The sequence below is a fragment of the Nesoenas mayeri genome (assembly GCF_963082525.1).
Source record: "Nesoenas mayeri genome assembly, chromosome: 1".
NCBI lineage: Eukaryota > Metazoa > Chordata > Aves > Columbiformes > Columbidae > Nesoenas > Nesoenas mayeri.
Genome location: NC_137541.1, coordinates 197,542,956 through 197,564,003, shown reverse-complemented (window position 1 = coordinate 197,564,003; position 21,048 = coordinate 197,542,956).

Below are 21,048 nucleotides of genomic sequence, written 5' to 3'. Positions count from 1 at the left end.
GGTGGAGTTTGTACTATACTTCAGACAAGTAAAGCACTGGTGGAGTTTGTACTATACTTCAGACAAGTAAAGCACTAGTGGAGTTTGTACTTCTTTTTTGTTCTGTGGACCAGTTTCTTGTAATCATGACCTCAAAGGAGTTTTATTTAGTGAATATAATTCACCCTCTGTTTATTTGACCTCAGCATTTTTGAAACACATTCTGCCAGGTTTTCGATCTAATAAATGTATTGATGCTGCTGCTATTTGCAGAGGCAGAGCTAACAGGTTTAGGATTTTATTGAAGATTTTCAGTTAAGGGCGGGTAAAATTTTGCACTCTTGTGTGAATGTGTGAAGAAGTTACTAACCTTCAAAACCAGCATGAATATTTCCATCTGTTCTGTTTTTGTGTCACAGTCTATTATGATCACATTTTACACCATGAATTGAATGCTGATTTCAAGTATTATGAAAGGGCAACACAGTGACTCTCTTTTGACTAATTGAACATTTTTTGGATGGTAACATCTCAAATGAAAGTGCATGGAAGTGTCATTTTTTAAGATGTAATACAATAAGTTGCTAAATAGTCAGAAACATCAGGTAAATCCACTAATGCTTACAAGAATCAAGATGATTAATTTGGCTTCAGATGTACAGATGTAAGCTTTTATTGTTGCATGGGTATTTTTAAGTTTATGTGTCCACCATACACTGAGATAAGAATACACTTGATAGGTAAGTAAAATCAGATAGATCTTCTTCATGGAGGTGAATTGTACTATATGCAAACTTTCTTCCTAATAAACATTTCATTAGCTGCTCTTATTGAGATATAATCATTCAACATCTTTCTTCAATGCAAATGAAGTACACAACATAGTAGATGACACTCAGGTCTGATAAGATGACACAAGCTTTGTCTGCTGAGTCACTCTAAGCTTGACTTCCTGATGTTCCACAAGCTTGACTTCCTGATGTTCAACATTATGGTTCAGAGGAGCTAGTGTTAAATGACATGGATGGGCATGTCCACACAGCTTCATCACTGACAGAGAGAAGGTAAAGCAGGGGAAAACCCATGAGGAAAGGATTGGAGAAGCCAAGGATGGCTTGGAAAGAAACACTGGAAAAAAATCTATATTGTGCAGGCAGTTTAGGCAAAAGAGTATGTTGATAAATTGTTTCTGAATTTCCTGTGATGAGAAACGTAAGAGGCAGGCTGAACTTGTTCAGAAATGCAGCCTATGAGTAGGAAGTTTTGCCACAAACATGGAGGTAAAGGACATCATCCATATTATGAAGCGAATCTTTTGATCCAAAACTAGCTTATCTCATTTTCAGTTCAAACAATGAATCTAATTCATGTTTGACTGAAATTCAGTTAAACTTCTATATGTGTGTACAAAGAAATGTATGTCTGTTTTCCTTATCAAAATAACATTCCCATCTCCAAATGCAAAGAACCTTCTTGAGTCTATAAAATTTTATTATGAACATCTTCCTTTATAAGACATCTTGTGTGAAAATGTGGACACACTGGAACATATGCAAACTAACTGCAACCCAGAGTGAAGAGTCACTATTCAAGAAAACACTATCTAGGAAATGCACAATATTAAAAGTAATTCCTTCCTCTGTGAGAATTTGATCAGAGATTTCATCCTATTTAGTCTAGGGACCAGTGTTGCCTGGATCTGGCATGTACTTTTTCATGTACTACATAAGGTTCAGAACTAGATCAATTATAATTATCAACAAGGATTTTCCCTTACAAGAGTTGTCATGTCCTGGGCAAACACTATTAGGGCAAATTGGAATCAGGTTATCTTTACATTTAAATCTTATTTGGCAATTAATATTGAATTTTTTTTTTTTTAAATTTTATTTGGCAAAATTCTTTAGAATCAGTTAAGATAAAAAACGTACACATATTGCTACAATTACTTTATATGTAGATATGCTTCATCCTGTAGGCTAATCCTATATTGAGTTTTCCAGACCTGTTGAAATGCATTTTAATTCTTTAATTTTAATTATTAGCTAAAACACAGTGATTTCAGTATAATTAATGTAGAAATTTTTACTTTTGTGACTATTTTAAGTACATAGCCATAGCAATATGGAGTGTCTATCACTTGCCAGCTTTCCTTGCTCATTTGTGATGTTCACTTTAAACTGTGTTCTCTCTATAAATAATTTTTGATGGACTTATTAGAGAAAGTGCAGCAGCACTTTTAAAAATTCCAAAACTGATTTCAGTAGTGAAAACATGTATAAAATGTATTGAATCAAAAAGCAACAAACCATGTGTGGGGTCCCGATCCAATGCTGGATTCAGGATAGGTGATTGTTTTGATCCCAAGAATGAGATTAAGACACGAACAAGGTGAGATGCCATCAATCAGATCATCTTTTATTGGCTGCACAGCATAAGAGATAAAGCTAAAGTGAAAGTAGGAAGTGTTAGTAGGAAAAATAAAGCAAGCTTTTGAAAGAATAAGCAAGAGAGATTCACCACTATGATGATCATGTCAGGTCCAACAGCATCCTGCCAGCTGGAGCGTGGTCTCAGGTGTCCAGGTGCTGCTAGTGGTGGGTGCATACCACTAACAGAGCTACTCCCTCTTTTATAGCAATTCAGGAGAGTTGTTGTCACGTACCAGTTGTCCTTTTGCAGATGCAGCTTGTAATGAAATTGATCCCGAGTTAGGTCACGAGTTCCTCTTTTTGTGCCCTTGCTGACAGGCGAGTTTTGCAGTGTTGGCAAGTGGGGCTTTGCTCAGGTTAGAGCCCCACCACACCTTGCAGACCACAGCTTCCTGTAGTGTAGCAACATGTATGAGTTTCTCTGCACCATGCAAGGCTTTGCCTTCGTTCCATTTAGCAAGGTTAGGCAAGCTTGGCTGAGACATTACATACCCTTGCAGTTAGTCTTCTTGCAGCATTAGTCTTTTTACAGCAAGCTTTGAGAATAACCTTGTGACATGTCCTTGTGATTAGTCTCTAATCTTATTAGGGTCTTACACCATGTGTATTTCTACTATATTAAATTTAAATTTGGGGTCATACCACAGCCTTCTCTCTGATATTCTTTTCCAGCTAGAGATGCAACAATCCATTTCAGAGGAAAACAGAGAAATCCAGATTTTCACACCTTTAAGACTAATTGATGATAGTAAAGGATAGGATTGGGGAGATTGTTTTACGAAATTAAAAGCACCACCTCCCAGGGTTTTCCAGTTATTATGTTAGGGAAATGAGGCCTTTTATTCAGTTCTCCCTTATTTTCAGTTAACATTCTGAATTTTCAGCTTGCACTAGTTGGTTTTACAGAACTCTACAGACAATTATAATATTTCTATATGGCTTTGCTGATGTAGAGTGGCTTCAGTGTTTCCTTGGCAATAACATAAATGCCAGAGCCTGAGTTCTGCAGCTGGTGCTCTCTGTTCCTTTAGTGGTGGTCCACTAAGCAGCACACATCTAAAGTCTTCCATGAAATTACCATATGTGGTGTTCTCAGCTAGCCATTTTTTTATATGGGCACCTAGAGATACATCTGCAGTGGGCATTTGTGGGATTTCTATGGGGCTGGTTGGAGAGTCAGTGGGTTCCCACATCAATGTTTGCTCTTTGGGTTTTGCCTGTGTGTTTAGTTGGATTTCAGTTGCTTTTTCATGCACTTACCTCAGATGTGTGCAGTAACCAGATTTTTTCAGCATGAACTTGAGGAGTCTTTGGGATGTACTGGTCTTTCCTACCACAAGCAATTTTATCCTGTGTTTTTTTCATAATGGAACTTTCCAGGGAAGTTGTGACATTCTTTTAGAGCATGTGGGACTGTGATAAAATATTCAGCAGATTCATCCTCTTCTGGGAATTTACACAGAATTCGTATCTCAGAAACTAAACCTCAAGAGAGGGTAAAATGTTTGTGAAAATTACTGACCTTACATGACTTTGTTGTTTCATTCAGGACAATGTTACTTCATCAGCTTTTGGCTTTTGTGCTTAAATCTGATCTCCCTCTTGATTCAGCTTTAGAAGTGAATGTTTTAAGGAATGAATGAGAATCAAGTATGTCCTTATGAACACTGTCAAGGGTGTCATTACAGTCCTAGAACAATCTCCAAGCAATCTACTGAAAAACAAACACCCGTTGGCAAGGCTGTTGAAAGTGGGTAGCCCCTTCATCCTCACATTGAATCAGAACCTTCTGTTTGAGTATCCTCTGGCTGGATCTTCATAAACTTGGTTGCCATACATTTGCCAGTGATTTAAGGGAAACAGGTACTTGGTGGGATGTTGCACACTATTTTCATGGTCAGGTATTTTCTGAGCAGAGTAACTTCTGCTTTCTTCTCTTGGACCAGAAAGAACAGATTGGTTTAGGTTGCTTACATAATCTATTGGATGAAACAACATACTAAGTGACTTGGATTTCCTTCTTGGATCAGTCATTGATCTGCTGGGTAATGGAAAATCAGTTTTCTCTAGCCTCTTTGTTTTCTTCCTTTTTTCTTTCTCCCCTCTTCTATTCTATATTGCTTCTGGTATAAAAGAGCCTTGAAGAGGATTTAGGCTATGTCCCTTTGATACCTTTGTTTCTTCTAATAGTTTTATCCCTAGAAATAAAGAAGCAAATTTAAAGCTGAAACAAAAGTGGTCCTCTTTATTTCTGTGAAATACTAAAGATAGACATCATTATAAACTGCTATTTTCCAACATTAATAGTTATCTTAGTTGGGACAATATTAATTTCAGAGCTGCAGTTCACACAAATTCTTTTAAAAGACAAGGAAAGAAATAGGAAAGAAACAACAACAAGAAAAACTAGTTCACACTTCCTTTGCAGTTTTCTCTAATTAAAAAAATGTATGTTAAATTTCTAAAATAACATCAGCTCCTTTTACTTCATATGTTGTGATTTTTAAAGTATATTCAGAAAATTTCCCTAAATTTAGAATTTAGGTTCCCATAGATAACTATTCATTCACTGAGATATTCTACCATATTAACAATCCTAACCCACCTATGGGAAAGAAATAATTTGCTAGAGCAGCACAAGAAGACTGCTTTGATTTCAAATAAGCTACAGAAAAGTGAATTGTGTCCGTGGTATACTTGGTTAATGGCTTACATGAAATAACTATCAGTACCATCATCTTCAGTAACAATTCTATTTTAAAAGGTCAAGAGGGATTTTGCTACATTTTTCATTTATTTCTAGCTAGAGAGGTAGGGTAGTCTGCCTAGTCTTCTATGAATCGATGGTGATACATGGATTACAAATGACAGAGAGGTGCCTTAGTTTGCAAGGTCACATCAAAGTTGTCAGGCAAAATGCAAGGAAGTGATAATCACCATATAGTTGTCCCGCGTCAAGGTGTACTTCAAACTTAGCCTTACTATTGTCCATAAAATAATACAGAAAGTAAAGGAACAGTATTTTGAATGTAATTCCGACTTGTTTCATCAGAATTCTCTACATAATTACTCTGCTACTACAGCAGACAAAGAAGAGTTCATGCAGGGTAGGGATTTCTGTGCTTTCTTTTGAAATGCAAATATTAGATAGCAGGGAAATTGATAGAAAAATTTACCTGCTGTATGAGTCTTAGCACGCATATGATGTCCAAGGAGGGACACATGGCATTTCAAGTCGTCTTTTAGTTTTTTTTTCTTATAATTCTCTAATTTTCAGGCACCATCTTTAGATAACTGGCTCTGGTGGAACTTGAATGTTATTAGGCCCCCAAAGCTGCAACACAAGTAAAAACTGATCCCCTTAATCCCGTGACAACTTGTGACAGGTCTTCTAGAGGCAAAGACACTTTAGGCATAAATAGAAATTCCAGGTCATGAACATCTCTCTAAAAAATTTACACACACTTGCATATTTCATGCATCACCTCAGACACATACTTCTCCCCTTCCTCTGTCAATAAGAGGGTCATAGACTCAAGAACAGACATGGTCTGCTGTGGAACTTCAGTGAAACAACTTATAAATGCAGCTTCACATCTATGTCTGTTAAATGTTATTAGCCATGTATATCTTCTTGCATACATGTGTAATTCCCTGTTGAATCTATTTTTGTAGGCATAGTCTTTTTTTTCAACTTTTCATATGCTGTGAACTTAATATACCTGTATGACATCTATGACAAACATTGCGTGCCTTGAAAAACAAATTGTAGGAAGAAACTGTATTACTACCGCACACAAAGTTTGAGAGAAAGAAGAATTTGAAAATAGCATCTTCAAGCATGTTGACCTTGGTACAGTGAAATATTTGCCATGCCATCAATGAAAGGAAACCCACAGACTTCGTGAACAGAAGTGGCACTGGAAATTCACAAAGGAAAGGGATACACAGACAAATTCCATTCACCAGCTTTTCTATCAGTGTGAGGCCGATGTCAGCCTGCAAATACATGCAAATAAAAACTGGCAACGTATGCCAAATCACGCAGCCCTGACTGCCAGAAGCACTGATGTCAACAGCTCTTCCTCAGAGACCTCTGTGCCTATCGCAACTGACTTATTCTTCTGGAACAAGAACATCATAATGAAGTTCCTCCCTGCCCCTTCTGAGACACTGAAATTGAAAGCAAAAACTGGCTGCTTGATTATTCACCCGAAGTCCATGGACAGGGCTCAATTGTCTACTGCAACCTTTGCTTATTTATATATGTATTTCAAATACATCACTGTTTTTTTTCTTTTTCTTTTTCTTCCCCCGCCCCTGGACTAATGGACTAAGGGAAAAAGCAGTGATAACACCAAACCAGTCCTAAACGAAGTTGGGAGACCCCAAAATACAACTGGAATATCAGTAAATCCTTCAGCATGTGGAATTTCTCCAGCAGAACTCTCAGTATGAAGAAGCTTCAAGCTGTGTTATTTTTGGCTGGAAAACAGCTTCAACCTCAGGAAAACAAACAAACAAACAAATAAAATCCACCCTACAATACAAATGAGACTGGTTGAATATTAAATGTTTAGGAGGTGAATAAACTAAGCATCCAAACAAGGAAATCTGCTGGATCCCAAACTACCCATAAATTTAAATTTACTTTGGAAGTTGTTTCAGTTAAATAATAATAATAAAATATTCTATTTTCTTCCACGTCTCCTTTGGCACTTCCCTTTCTTTCCTTTTTCCCAGATCTTCCTGGGTTTTCCATAATTTTCCACTTATGGTGCTCCTTTTAGTTACCGCCACCTTCTGTTCATGTATTTGTCATAGACCAGCAGTCAAATGTCTTACACAGTAGCAAGAGCTGTTGAGATGTTATATATTTTCCAACTGTCATTCCTACTAAGGGTGCTGAGGATTATGGTTTTGCTGAAGCCCATAAGTCATGAAGAAATAGCACCATAAACTCAATTCATATTTTTCCAAGAATCTATGATCTTGGAATCACAGAAAATCTGGTAATCACCTACAGAATTGTTGAGTAATAGTGGTGGTACCTCTGAAATCCTACAGTGCAACAGCTAGGCAACTTTTCTGGGAGACAGTACTGCCAGGGGTAATCCCTGCTCTGCTGGATTCAGATCCAGACTTTGAACTGAAGTCTGCTACCTCAGTAAGTTCAGCTGATTCAGATAAACTGTTGAATTACATGGTAGAGTGTCCTGTGTAGCAGTTTATTATTTTTTTCTAGAGAAATTAATCTGCCATTCCACTTTACATAGAATTATTTCCAAGTTCACCATGAGCATGTTTACAGAAGATCAGCAAAAGGCTACCACAGGCTGACAGCATTCCAGGAAGAAAAAAGAATCTTTGGAAATTTAACCACAGCTTTTTGGTTCTGTACTGAACTTTTGTGCTCTTTTCCAGCTTGTCCAGCTTGTGAAAGCATGCATTTTCGTCTGTTGTCTGTTACAAGGGAGCACACTACCTCTACTTCAAGGCATAAGATCTCCTGTAATCACTGAGGGATCCTGACACAGGGTCTGGCACTGGGGTGAGACCAAGGTTTGGGCACAATGACTGAGGTCAAGGCCTGCAAAGCAGCAGGAGAACTGAACACAGGTGTTGTTGGTCTCTTCTCCTATCACTTTCCTCTCAATGTATGTCAAAACTGAGATTGTCCTGCTAGCAATAGCAAATAGAGTCTGTAGTCCCCAATGAGGCTCCCAATCATGTTAGTTCAAATGCAACTATCCCAGGACAAATCCTCCTAACTGTGTAAGAACTCCCTGCTCCCCTCTTAAAGTCTAACTCTGACAGAGCATATAATTAGTGTTTTATTTGACCTATTTTATTTTTCCCTATGGTATGCTATCTCAGAGGCTAAATTTTCCTCTTCATATAATTATAGAAAGAAAGAGAAACTATAAACAGATGAAAAAAAAAAATGCCTACAATTTCTCCTTTTCCCCACCAGGAACAAAAATAAAAGAGAATTGAATATAGCAGTTATAGTTAATGCTAATTCCTTGGGGAAAATAAACAAAAAAACCAAACAAAACACCACAAGAGAGTTTGTCTCTTTCTTTTTTCTTTTTTTTTTTTTTTCAATGAAAAAAAACGATAATTAAATTGTTTTGGTGGAAACTAGTGCAAAAGGCAAGAGTTATTCTCATTCGTTCTTCTCACAGTAAATCTCGTTTTGGTATTAAGCAAAGTCAAGCCTGAGATCTTTGACTGCTTGTGCTCAGCAACAAAGGACATTGGAAAGTAATGTGAGAATCTGACTCCTACTTTTGATTCAAAGAAATGACTGAATTATTTTTGCTGAAGCTTTCAGTCACAGGATAAAAAAAATATCAGCCTCTGGCTGACTAACAGGCAGACTAGAAAATTAAACACAAATAATTAAAATTCAACAAAGACTGGACAATCTTAGTTAAAGATGTTGCCATTAGCCACAGAGATGATGGAATAGTTTAGGTATATATGTATATGTCTACAATTGACTAACATTTCTGAATGTATTATAGACTTATTTTCATTAATACATTTAGTGTAGATTATACTTCAAAACTGCTCAGATGATAAAATAACCTTCTTTTAAATGATTTGAGAGAATTAGAACTTTTATGAAGAATGGAAATATTTTTTAATTAAAAATCTTTTTAATTACTATTTAAAAGTCTTTCAAAAATCTTATTTCATAGCCAGTTGCAATCACTTTTAAGATAGCTAGAAAGTATCAGACATTTTTCTTACAAGTCAAAAAAGCAGAGAAGTTACAAAGGATAGAAGAACAGAGGAAAATGGGAAAGTCTCTTTGTAGAGGTTGCTTTATAAAACCCTTTGTTTTCTCCTCAGAAATAGACTGTAGGGGATTCAACTTTAATGATTTCAAACAAAAATTTTGAAAAAGGAATAACTCTGTAAATCTTTATGAAACATGAGCATTAAGCACTAAAGGAGGCATTGTGTTGTGATGGCAAAGAGGATGAAGCTGAATGACCACAGATTGGTAACTGGCTTTTGTGTTTGCGTGGTTCACATGTGAAGGACTGAGGTGGACAGGCTATTATAGCAACAGACATATGGTGGGTCTACGAGAGATTTCTCTTTTGAGACTCCCTTTTGTGCCTGAATTATCAGAAAAATTGTAATTAGATGTGCTATTCTCCTCATGGCAATGGTGTCATGTACCCAGTGTCCATCTCCAGAGAGCTCCTCATCTCTGTGGAAGGAGGAGGTGAGTTGTAGGACTAATCTCAGTGCAATCAGCATTAAAATTGCAAGGTCCCTCAGCAGCAGCTGAGGTGGGGTGGGTCTCACTGTGGTTGCATCCACACAGTGGACAACAGACTGATAAGCAGCCCATCCAAATTCTATACAGGTCTATTAAGAAAAGAAAACGTAACCACCTCTCAGAAGTAATTTCAAGAAACTGTCTTGGCTACTGCATTATCCTCTACAATCACACCAAATAGATCTTCACTGGGCTGAGGGCTGGGGATACAGAAATAAAGTTTGGTCCAGACTGCTTCCATAGAAACCCCATCTGCTATTTCACCAGTGTGTCATCTTGCTGCTCAGTCTTTTTCTCCAACACTTCATTTGTGTCCGTACTGGTAAACTGAAGAGGGTCAGGGCCTGAGCTCTGCTACAGAGTGTGAATTTTTCCATATTGCCTATGGAGAGCAATCTTGTGCTTATTCTAGCTCCTGAACGGATTCTGGGCATTTGGCTGAAACACTGCTATTTGTCACAGGCTAAAGCTATGTCAGGACTTATGTTAAGTGTTGAACAGTATGGACAACTGTATACCAGTGCTTGGACGTGTGCCCTGACACTACTTAATTTATTACTGTAAGTATAACCTTAATGCCTCAAACTCTTGCTCAGGTTCAAACCTGATTTACTCAACAAAGAATGCTAAAGGAAACACAGACCAATAAAAAATCTCCAACGTTCTCAAGTCCAAGAAACTATAAAGAGAAACCCTGAAAATGCCACACACATTCTATAAATAAAAACTAACTTGAAAACCAGGAATTACATTATTACCCCAAAGTTATCAGAAGTACTACAAAAACAACACAAAAATTAAGCCCAGAAAAGATACTCTGCCTCACTCCATGAGAATGCAGTAAACTACTGACTTAGAAATGTGGTTTTGTGGTGACATTATTGGCTTTTGAATCTACAAAAAAAAAAAAAAAAAAGCTATATTAGTACATCCACACATCTCTACAAATCTTCCAAATGTTCTAAAAGACGATGTGCTAACAGTGGTCACTGCTAGATTTTGTACGTAGTTGGGCCACACATCTCCTAAAAAATTTCCTAAGACCATCTGCTGACACAAAATAATCCCAAATACAAACAAAATTAATTGCTGTGTGGCTACACAGAGGCAAACAAAAGAGGACAGGAATCAAAGTGTGTTCAACTGACAGCTCCTCTGTATGTGTGATATCTGGCAGAAAATGAATAGGATAAATATTTTCTTATTGGTGCAAAATACAAAACAATGCTACAGATTTACGTCATGAAACACTGCAGAGATTTCTGAATGGACATCAGTTCAGAGGAAGCAAGTAAGAATAAGAAAGTTAATCTTAAAATGATAGATAAAATCTGATTACATGGTAGCCTGGATTATGATTTAGCAAATGAAATAGAAAAGGATAACTATAATAAGTTAAAGACTCTCCACCTCCTACAGAATGATACCACTCTAAGAGAGAGTTAGCTCCTTTAAAAGGTTATCACTGTGCTCCATAGAGAAGAGCTTTGCTATGGAGGACAAGGAACCACGACGTCACATGAAAATGCATAGAGCATCCATTTTGGAAGTATTTCTAGAAAGAAAATGTAAATAAATAAAGCACGTTTCCCAGTTTTACCTGAGCTACAAAGCACAGTGGTGACATTCCTGTAGATGAAAGTGACCTTCATGGAATACTAGTAACAAGGGAAAAAAATAATATCTGAACTGCAATATTAGACAACGACACAGAATAAGAAGTGGCAAGTGCACATTTTCACCTTCTGAGCCCTGAAAAACCCAGAATATTCCTTAAAGATATTACCAAACCTACCTGCTGGCTAAAAATACATCACTCTCCAAAGATGCTTCTAACAATAATTACCATTTAAGACAGAAAATAAGATTAGCCAGGTGCACAAATAGTTTCCCTATCTCTCCAAGAAAATGAAAACCAGATGAAGATATTGAGTTGGTTGATTCCTCATTGGCAGGGTATGTTTTATGGTATAGAGGTTGCAGCCATTGCAATAATGTAAAGGAAACTGTCTTTTGTACCACAACTGTCATGAAGATTTGTCACAGAAGGAAGACCATGAAGAAAATGTGATATGAAGGCTCTTCTACACTTCTGAATGAAAGCTCAATGATAATACAAATAAACTAGGTTTTAGAAACTCAATATCGACAGTGACTGTGTCTGATCTAATAAGAAATAGCCAGTGCCAGATATTCTAGACAAGTATATCACTAAAGAAGAGATAATTTCATAGAATCATAGAATCATAGAATGCTGAGGATTGGAAAGGACCTTGAAAGATCATCCAGTCCAATCCACCTGCTGGAGCAGGAACACCCAGATGAGGTTACACAGGAACGTGTCCAGGCGGGTTTTGAACGTCTCCAGAGAAGGAGACTCCACAACCTCCCTTGGGCAGCCTGTTTCAGTGCTCTATTACCTTCATTGAGAAGAAGTTTCTTCTCAAATTTAAGTGGAACCTCTTATGTTCCAGCTTAAACCCATTACCCCTTGTCCTACCATTGTTTGTCACCGAGAAGAGCCTGGCTCCATCCTCGTGACACTCACCCTTTATATATTTATAAACATTAATAAGGTCACCCCTCAGTCTCCTCTCCTCCAAACTAAAGAGACCCAGCTCCATCAGCCTTTCCTCATAAGGGAGGTGCTCCACTCCCTTAATCATCTTTGTTGCCCTGCGCTGGACTCTCTCCAGCAGTTCCCTGTCCTTCTTGAACTGAGGGGCCCAGAAATGGACACGATACTCGAGGTGTGGTCACACCAGGGCAGAGTAGAAAGGAAGGAGAATCTCTCTCGACCTACTAACCACCCCGCTTCTAATACACCCCAGGATGCCATTGGCCCTCTTGGCCACGAGGGCACAGTGCTGGCTCATGGTCGTCCTGCTGTCCACCAGGATCCCCAGGTCCCTCTCCCCTACACTGCTCTCTAATGGATCATCCCCCAACTTATACTGGAACCTGGCGTTGTTCCTGCCCAGATGCAATACTCTACATTTGCCCTTGTTATATTTCATCAATTTTTTCCCTGCCCAGCTCTCCAGCCTGTCCAGGTCACGCTGGATGGCAGCACAGCCTTCTGGTGTGTCAGCCACTCCATCCAGCTTGGTGTAATCAGTAAACTTGCTGATAGTACACTATAGTCCCTCATCCAAGTCATTGATGAATATATTGAACAGTACTGGCCCCAGCATTGACCCTTGAGGCACTCCACTAGATACAGGCCTCCAAACGGACTCTACCCCATTGACCACGACTCTCTGGCTTCTCTCCTTCAGCCAGTTAGCAGTCCACCTCACTAAACGATCGTCCAGACCACACTTCCTCAGTTTAGCTATGAGAATGCTGTGGGAGACTGTGTCAAAGGCTTTACTGAAGTCAAGGTAGACCACATTCACCCTCTGCCATCATTTATCCATCTCGTTATGTCCTCGTAAAAGGCGATGAGGTTGGTCAAGCACGACTTCCCCTTGGTGAAGCCATGTTGACTGCCTCTAATGACCCTCTCATCCCTGATATGTCTTGAGATGGCACCAAGGATAAGTTGTTCCATTACTTTCCCAGGGAATATATATAGTAATGTATTTCACTATATTACTAATAAAATTACCCTGCTGGACAAAAAGGCTTAAATACAAGTCACTTTTCTTTGATTCCCACCTGTGCTGTGTCAGTCTTCTTGTTACAATAGCTCATGATAAGTATTTAGTTTAAACACTGTTTCTGTAGAGTTCATTGTAAGAATACCTTTTGCTTGAGTTCCTGCAAACTCTTCTGATTTTATCTGTTTAAGCTGCAATCACAACTTTGTAATAGGAATAGTTTCATAAAGGAAACCCCCAGCTTCATCTAGTAAAATACATATCCATGGAAATAGAAGTAAGAATACACTGAAGAATATTCAGAACAAATTACGATGACATCAACCATCAGACTGTAACAGTTGCAATGCAGGTAATTAAAAGATAATACAACTATTTTTAAGTCCTGGGGTTTTACAGAAACAATAAGTTCATGTGGCAATTTTAAACTGTTTTTTGATTGCTACAACTTCAAGGAGGGAGAAGCCACACCCCAATTATGTGTTACTACATCAGCTTTAAAATTCACTGATAGATATCCATCTCTCATCTGTGACAATTTGCTCTTCATGGGGTCAACTTCAACTATTTGGCTCCATAAAGGTGTGCAAGGTTATCAGTCTTCCTACAATTCTATGATTCTCTTTCAGTGTCTCTTCTACAAACCAGACCATTATCCTTGTTTTCGTGTTGTTTTCAGTGCCAGCTCTCCCACACAAATTTTTCCCAGCAGCCATTCACCATTGCCTTCATAAACCTTCACATAGCTGACCTATTAATTTAACAACCCATTAGCCTTCTTCTTCTCTTAGATCTTTTACTCCTCCTTGTACCTAAGCTGCCTCTATTCTGCAACTGCTTTGGCACCTTCCTTTATTTTCTTGTCCTTACTGCTGCTGGATATATCTCTGCCCTTTCCTACTCTCCACAATCCCCTGTGTTCATAGTTTTCTTGCAGATCTCCCACATGCCGCACAGCTCATTTCATCTGACATCCCACTTTTCAAATTGCCATTATGCTCTGAAACTTCCCACTCTCTGTCCTTTTCCCAGAGTCTTGAACTAATCCCCTCCCTATGACATTTCTTTATTGTCCCTCCGTCTGCTGTCCCAATCCTCTTTTAATTCCTTCCTATAACTTCCATTTCACAATCTACTACCAGATCTTCTTTCATCCCTTTACAGTTACTTACCCTCTTCCCTTCTCCGAACACCTCATGAGCTGAACAACCTCACCTTTCATCAGTTTTTAAACTGAGATACAGACACAATGACTCCAGGCAACCTTATGCTGTGAAGGGCAATACCAGAAATTACACTCATCCTCATCTTTGTTACTGTTATTAGATGTCCCAAAATGCTAAATGAGCATTAATTCAAGCTACTTCAGCTGCAGAAAGATCCTATGAAAGCTACCTCAATTGCATTCCTCCAAGGACTCTCTACCATGCTATTTCGTCCTTCCCTACCCATCCTCTAAACTGCTTATCCTCCCACTCCTTGACTGCACCCTCTTCTCAATGTGTTAAGCTCTAGCATAAGGAAGCAGAGTGATAAAATGCATCTGTTCCTCTTTGCTGACCTGCCTACATATAGCAGAACCACCACAAGAAATCTTCCTTAGAGGATATCTTTTCTCACACTGAGCAGCTGCTGGAAGATGTGGGGTTTCTTGCCAAAGCACTGCTTATAGTAGGTTGTTTTAATGAATATGGTGGGATCGAAGAGAGATTCCAGTTAAATCCAAGTACATCTTTTGCCTTTGATCAGGAGAGAATGAACTGGAAACCCTCCCCACCCCTCATTCCAAAAATAAATCCGAAACCTCAGCAATTGCTTACCCAGAACTCATTAATAAAAATTGAAACGGAATAAAATTAAGGGAAGCATTGACCTTGAAATCACTGTCCCTGGCTCCTCTGACAATCAGATACTGTTTTGTAATTTTTCTCATACTACAGTATTTTTCCTCCTTGTTTCTGGCTTATTGCATAAGCAGTGACATCTGAAGGCCAAAGGTCCACGCGGCACGTGCAGCATGCAAGCCATCGTAAGCATTGTACTTGTAAGAAGGCAAAGGCTGACGAATCTCACACAATCCATCCTCCTCAGCTAGTTCTAAAGTTCAATATATCTCATTTGTTTAGTGCTCATCTTGTCATGTGCTACTGCAGACATACTATTAGATATGTGTAGAATATGATAGCTCAATCTCCTCATTCTCAAAATGGATATAGAGACCAACTCAGAAAAAGTCACATGGATATCCAGAGGCTTTCATTTTTTCTCCTTAGTTTATAAGACAGTAGATACAGAAGTTCCCATGACAGTCAAGAGACTTTTTTCATGAAAAGATTGTGTTATAATTTTGTTCCTTGATTTTTTTTTAATTTTATTTGACTTCCTTTTCTCCTCTCCATTTTGTCCTAGATGTGTGGGTAGTGTTTAGCTACCTATCGGACATGAAAAAGGATATGCTATCCCTGGACAGGTAGGTACCTCAAGGCACAGAGCTTCCAGCTTCACCCTCTGACTCCAAATGCCAACGACTTCTGGACCCATTAACCTCATAACAGACCATTTTGCTGTTTAACAATCAAGCCCCTGTATCAAATAGTAGTCCTAATCCCTGAACATGTTACCACTGCACTTCGAATACTAACCTTTAACTGTTCAAGTGGCACAAGAGGCATCTTCAGCAAGGCCCTTTTTTCTAGACTTGGGAGGGTGATATTTCCAGGCTCTCTCCTTTTTGAGGTCTGACACTAGACTGTTTGCAGAAGAGAAAGAAGGACATCAGATGATAGCAACTTCACATGCTGTTCACAAGAGCAGAGAGTGAAATATGCTAAGTTGCTGGGCATTTTTGGCTCACTTCTTCTATATTTCAAGGATTATGTTGTCTTTCTCCTCTTATTTTCTCCCAAATTCCTTAGGCTGTTCAGAGAGAAGGAAATTCCTCTTTCTATTTTCTGTTATCATTATGGGCAAAACCATCCAAGGCAAGGTGTTTTTCTGAAGGCAGAGCTGAAACTTGTTAAAAAGCTGATAATTCTTTCATCTTTGTGAAACTTTTGGCCCTTTTCCCAGCCAAGAAATTAGGTGAAGAAACAATGATCAGTGGCAATTCTGTGATCCATAGTTTCCAGAATCCTAAATGAGCTATGACTGTTATGAGAAAAAGTTATTTGCTCCATTGCCATAAGAAAATAGTCCCAACCTGAAATGGAAGGAAATGTCATTTAAACTAAATGAGGGAAAGCACTGGAATGGAGGTTCTTTTCTTTACCAAGAGGCTGCAGTAAGAGCCTGCAGTGAGAGGAGGGAACACTTATTTCAGGGCTATTGTATACATGATCTTCACATGATCATCTGATAGTGTTTGCATGATATACTCTAATGAAATACAAGCAACCATAATAGAATCCCAGTGTGGTCCCATAAGATACATCTTTTTTCAACCTCAAAGATTTCTCCTCTGCAGACCTTGGTGATCTTTCTCCCTGAGGATAAAAAGGTTAGTAATCTGATAACTGGATAAAGAGGCACAGGTTCTCCACAATTTTTCAACACCTACTGTTGTTTATATTACACATGAGCAGATCATTGTGTGCAAGTTAGGAAGGCATGTTTTCCTTCACTTTGTACAGACAGAAATGGAAACAAATTAAAGGGCAATGATACACCTATCCTTATATGTCTGTAATGTGCTTTTCTTTTAAATTCATGTACTTGACAGGTAGTTAAACTGAACACAAAAACTGTGTGCGGGAGGCTAAAGAGGTGAAAGTGTGGCTTTTGAGACAAAAAGCAAATGAATTTATAATTTGGGCTGTCCCTCTAGGAAAGGTGAGTGCCAATCCAGACCTAATCAGTTTGACAGGAACTCTAATTGCTCAGATGACCGTTTCTCCCTGAGATGCCTGTAGGAGGCTCTGCAAGCAGAAATGTCTGCCATGGGAAAAGGGGAAGATTGGGTCCCAAACCATGAAATCTCCCAAGATCTTCAGAATAGCATGGAGACCCTTTTATATTATGTGTACTCCATAAATATGTTTTGTGAGACATTTTCTAGTAATATAGAGGTTACCTAGGGTGATTGTCTGAATGTGCTACATACTTTTACCTTGAGTCCAGCAGCCAGAAAATGTATGGAGAGTCCATTTCACAGTAAAACTTGACATGACATTATTCATTAACCAGATCTTGTCACTATGGAGTAAGATGCTTCTAATTTTAATCTACTGTTTGTTGTGGTTTGTGTTGGTTTTGTTTGTTTGTTTGTTTTCCTGTATTTATTTTACCCTATGTGTATGCTACTAAATATGGATGAAACAAAACATAGTGAAAGCAGGGTTTAAGTTATCTTGTTTATTATGGTGATGTTTGGCTTAAAGTAGATCTTTTCTGTCACCATTTTAGGCTGGGCTGGCAAGTAAACAGGTGACAGATGCTCTATACTAACCCTTTCCCTCCCCAGAAGGGAAAGGGAAACAAGAAATGGGAGAGAGACTTAAGGGTTGAAAAAATATAACAGCTTTAATAAAACAATAGCAAAGAAGAAAAGTATATTAATACAATTGCTGCTGCTACTGCTGCTACTACTACTAGAAATAAAGAAAAACATACAAAACCAATATTGAGCTTCCCTAATGAAGATCACGGAATTGCACCACAGCTGTGAGCACCACTGAAGCTGCAGGACGGATGCCGGGAAGTCCCAGACTGGACTCTGCAACAGACGGGAACTGGATTCAGCCATGCATGGACCGGGATAGGCAGCAGGAGAACGAGCAGAGTCCTTCACAGATGCCGACCATGAAAGAAGATTGTGTGACACCCCACCACCAAGTCCCTCACCTTTAAAATGAGCATGACAGGCCTGAGATGGAATACTTTGTTGGTCAATTTTTGGTCGCTTGTTCTGTTCATTCCTCCCTGCAGGTGTAACCCTTTTATGTCCCTTCACTTGTGGAACATAAGGATTTACCAGTGACCTTGTTTTCTACAGGGGTAAGCATGAGCATGGACCTTTCTGTACACCATTCCTACCATTACCTTGATAACAAATGTAAACAGCAAGCGATATCAATTCTAAGAACAGATACTGACTGAAAAATGTACTTTACTTCAGAAAGTGCAGCTACTTAGAAGAAACCTAACTGAAAGGAAAATTGCTGAAAGGAGCATTGGTTCTGTCCTAGCTGAAACCAGGACATTTCTCATTCAGAGTTAGTCAAATAACTTATTCTGTCTTTGTGTAAAAAGAAGTGACATTCAAAGAAAATTCTTTTTCACAGGAAGTTTTATGATGCTAATATCTGATCTGTGATACACATTCAAACAAAATTCTAAGACGTTAAAATTACCCACAAAATTATATTCTGATATAAAATTGATTTAATTGAAATGTCCACAGAACCAAAATATTTTGCTTAAATTTGAATTTTGCTGTTTTGCAAAAATACTTCTTTTTGTAAAGGAAAAAGCCCACTCCTTTCATGCTTTAATCAAGATCATTAGCATGAAAACATTTTTAAATGTTTTCATTTTGAGAATTGCATATGTTTTTACTGAGAGAGAACTCATTTTAAAGGAAAAATTCCTGATCAGATTTGTGGAAGTATAGTAGGATGCAGGATTCCCACTTTTATATATTATCAGTCAGGCTAACTTGCTCGGAGTGCTTTGATATTAAACAATCTGTCCCTACTATTTGGAACATAACTTTTGAAACTACCTCAATTGTTATGATGCTGGCAACATGATACACAGCTGCTACAGGGACTTTTTCTATTTCAAGCAACTTTAGGAAAAAAAATTTGCTTTTCTTCCTTACTATATGGATTATGACCTGACTATATTTCTACCATATGAATTTTAAATGGCACAGTAAAGATGAACATGACTCTGAATTACAGGATACAGCACAGAAGCCCTTGGCAGAGAGTCTTTGAAATATGTATAATTTCCTGTATAATTTCCTGCTTTTTTATGCTTGAAAACTGCAGTAGGCATAGCCTCCATATGCTGCTTTGTTCCATATGCAGGGCATGATGTATAATTCCAACTTCTATTTAGTGGTGTTCTGCTAATAAAGGATAATGAGATACCATAATATAGCAATATAATTTATGAATAGGCAACAAATAAAGGTTTGCAATAGGAGTAAAACAAACAACTGAGCCAACAACAGCAACAACAAAAAATTCTCCTTCTACAACTTTGCTCTCCATAGTCTGCCCTTGAAATTAAATCAAAATCATGGAAAGTACTAATATCAGAACATTGTGAACCAGCTGTTTCTTACAGCTGACTAATTAGTTTGTATACCCAGCAAATCAAAAATATTTGTTACTGCTTAGGCAAAGTAATCCTACAGGAATTTGCATGTCAGTACAATAAACTTTTTCTGAAATAAGGGGAGCACCTTCTGCTTGAAGCAATAGCTCTCTGCAAGCACTAAAGGGCGCTGGAGGGGAGAGAGGACCCAGCTGACACCCAACTCTCACCATTTCCCCCCATCATCACCCTGACAGCTTTCCACTGTTCCTTTGGACTGGTTGGAGCAAATCTGATTCAAGGCCTCAAACGCCCCCTTGCTACCATCTTTTTCTGCTTTCTTAGTTATGTGAACTGAGGCAGTAAAATAGAAAAACGGAAGGCAATGCACACTAACTGTGTTAGCTGGAGGTTGTTACATGAAAGTATCTTACTGTGACCCTGGAAACAAACTTACTATTTTCCATACCAAACAAATCTTCATTATCTGACACAGGGCTCAAGTTAATCCCTGCCTGGAAACCTAAAAGTGACAGGAAAAGATTTGATGTTGCAGCTTGCAGTGAGAGTGCCCATGGCTAGCTACGCCTTAGCCAATGCACATCCATCTTCTTGCACTTACATTTTCTTCTTTAACATGACAGAAACTTACCTGGTTACCCATACTGTAATACATTCCCCATGATTTGGGGTGGATCAGGGCTTAATTGTGTATGGAAAACTAAGCTGAACTTGAAGCATTGCTACAGCTACATTTTAAGTATCTCCGGTAAAGCTGTTATCAGAAAGGGGTTGTGGATGGCTGTATTTAGACCGAAAGACAGACTGACTCCCAGGACTCTCATCCACCCTAGTGCCCTGGCAGGTGAAAATCCTGAACAGGACAGAGCATGCTGAAGCTCTCTTCACCTTTCTGGTAGGTAACCTTTAAGTGACCTCCACCTTTAGAAGGCTGCTATAAGGTCTCCCCAGAGCCTTCTCTTTTCCAGGTTAAACAATCCCAACTGTCTCAGCCTATCTTCATAGGAGAGGTGTTCCAGCCCTCTGATCATCTACATGGCCTTTCACCGGATTCACTCCAACAGGTCCATGTTCCTTGTATGTTGGGGGTCCCAGAGCTGGATGCAATCTGGTGGGGTCTCACCAGAGCAGAGTAGAGAGGCAGAATCACCTCCCTCAACCTCCTGGTCATGCTTCTTTTGATGCAGCCCAGGGTATGGTTGGCTTTTTGCACTGCAAGTGCTCATTATTGGGCCATTATTTCTGTGACTGCACTGAACATGCAGTTATGAGATAATTTGGGACTACCACTGTTACAGGAAATGTTTATGTCTACATGAATATAGGTGACCAGTGACCTTAGCCAGTATGGACTGGAAAGCTGCGTTGCTTTCACTGTACAGCTGAGTCCTCGTGTTCTCTATTTGACCTTCCCATGGTGAGATCGAAAATACAGTGAGAATGATCCACTAGT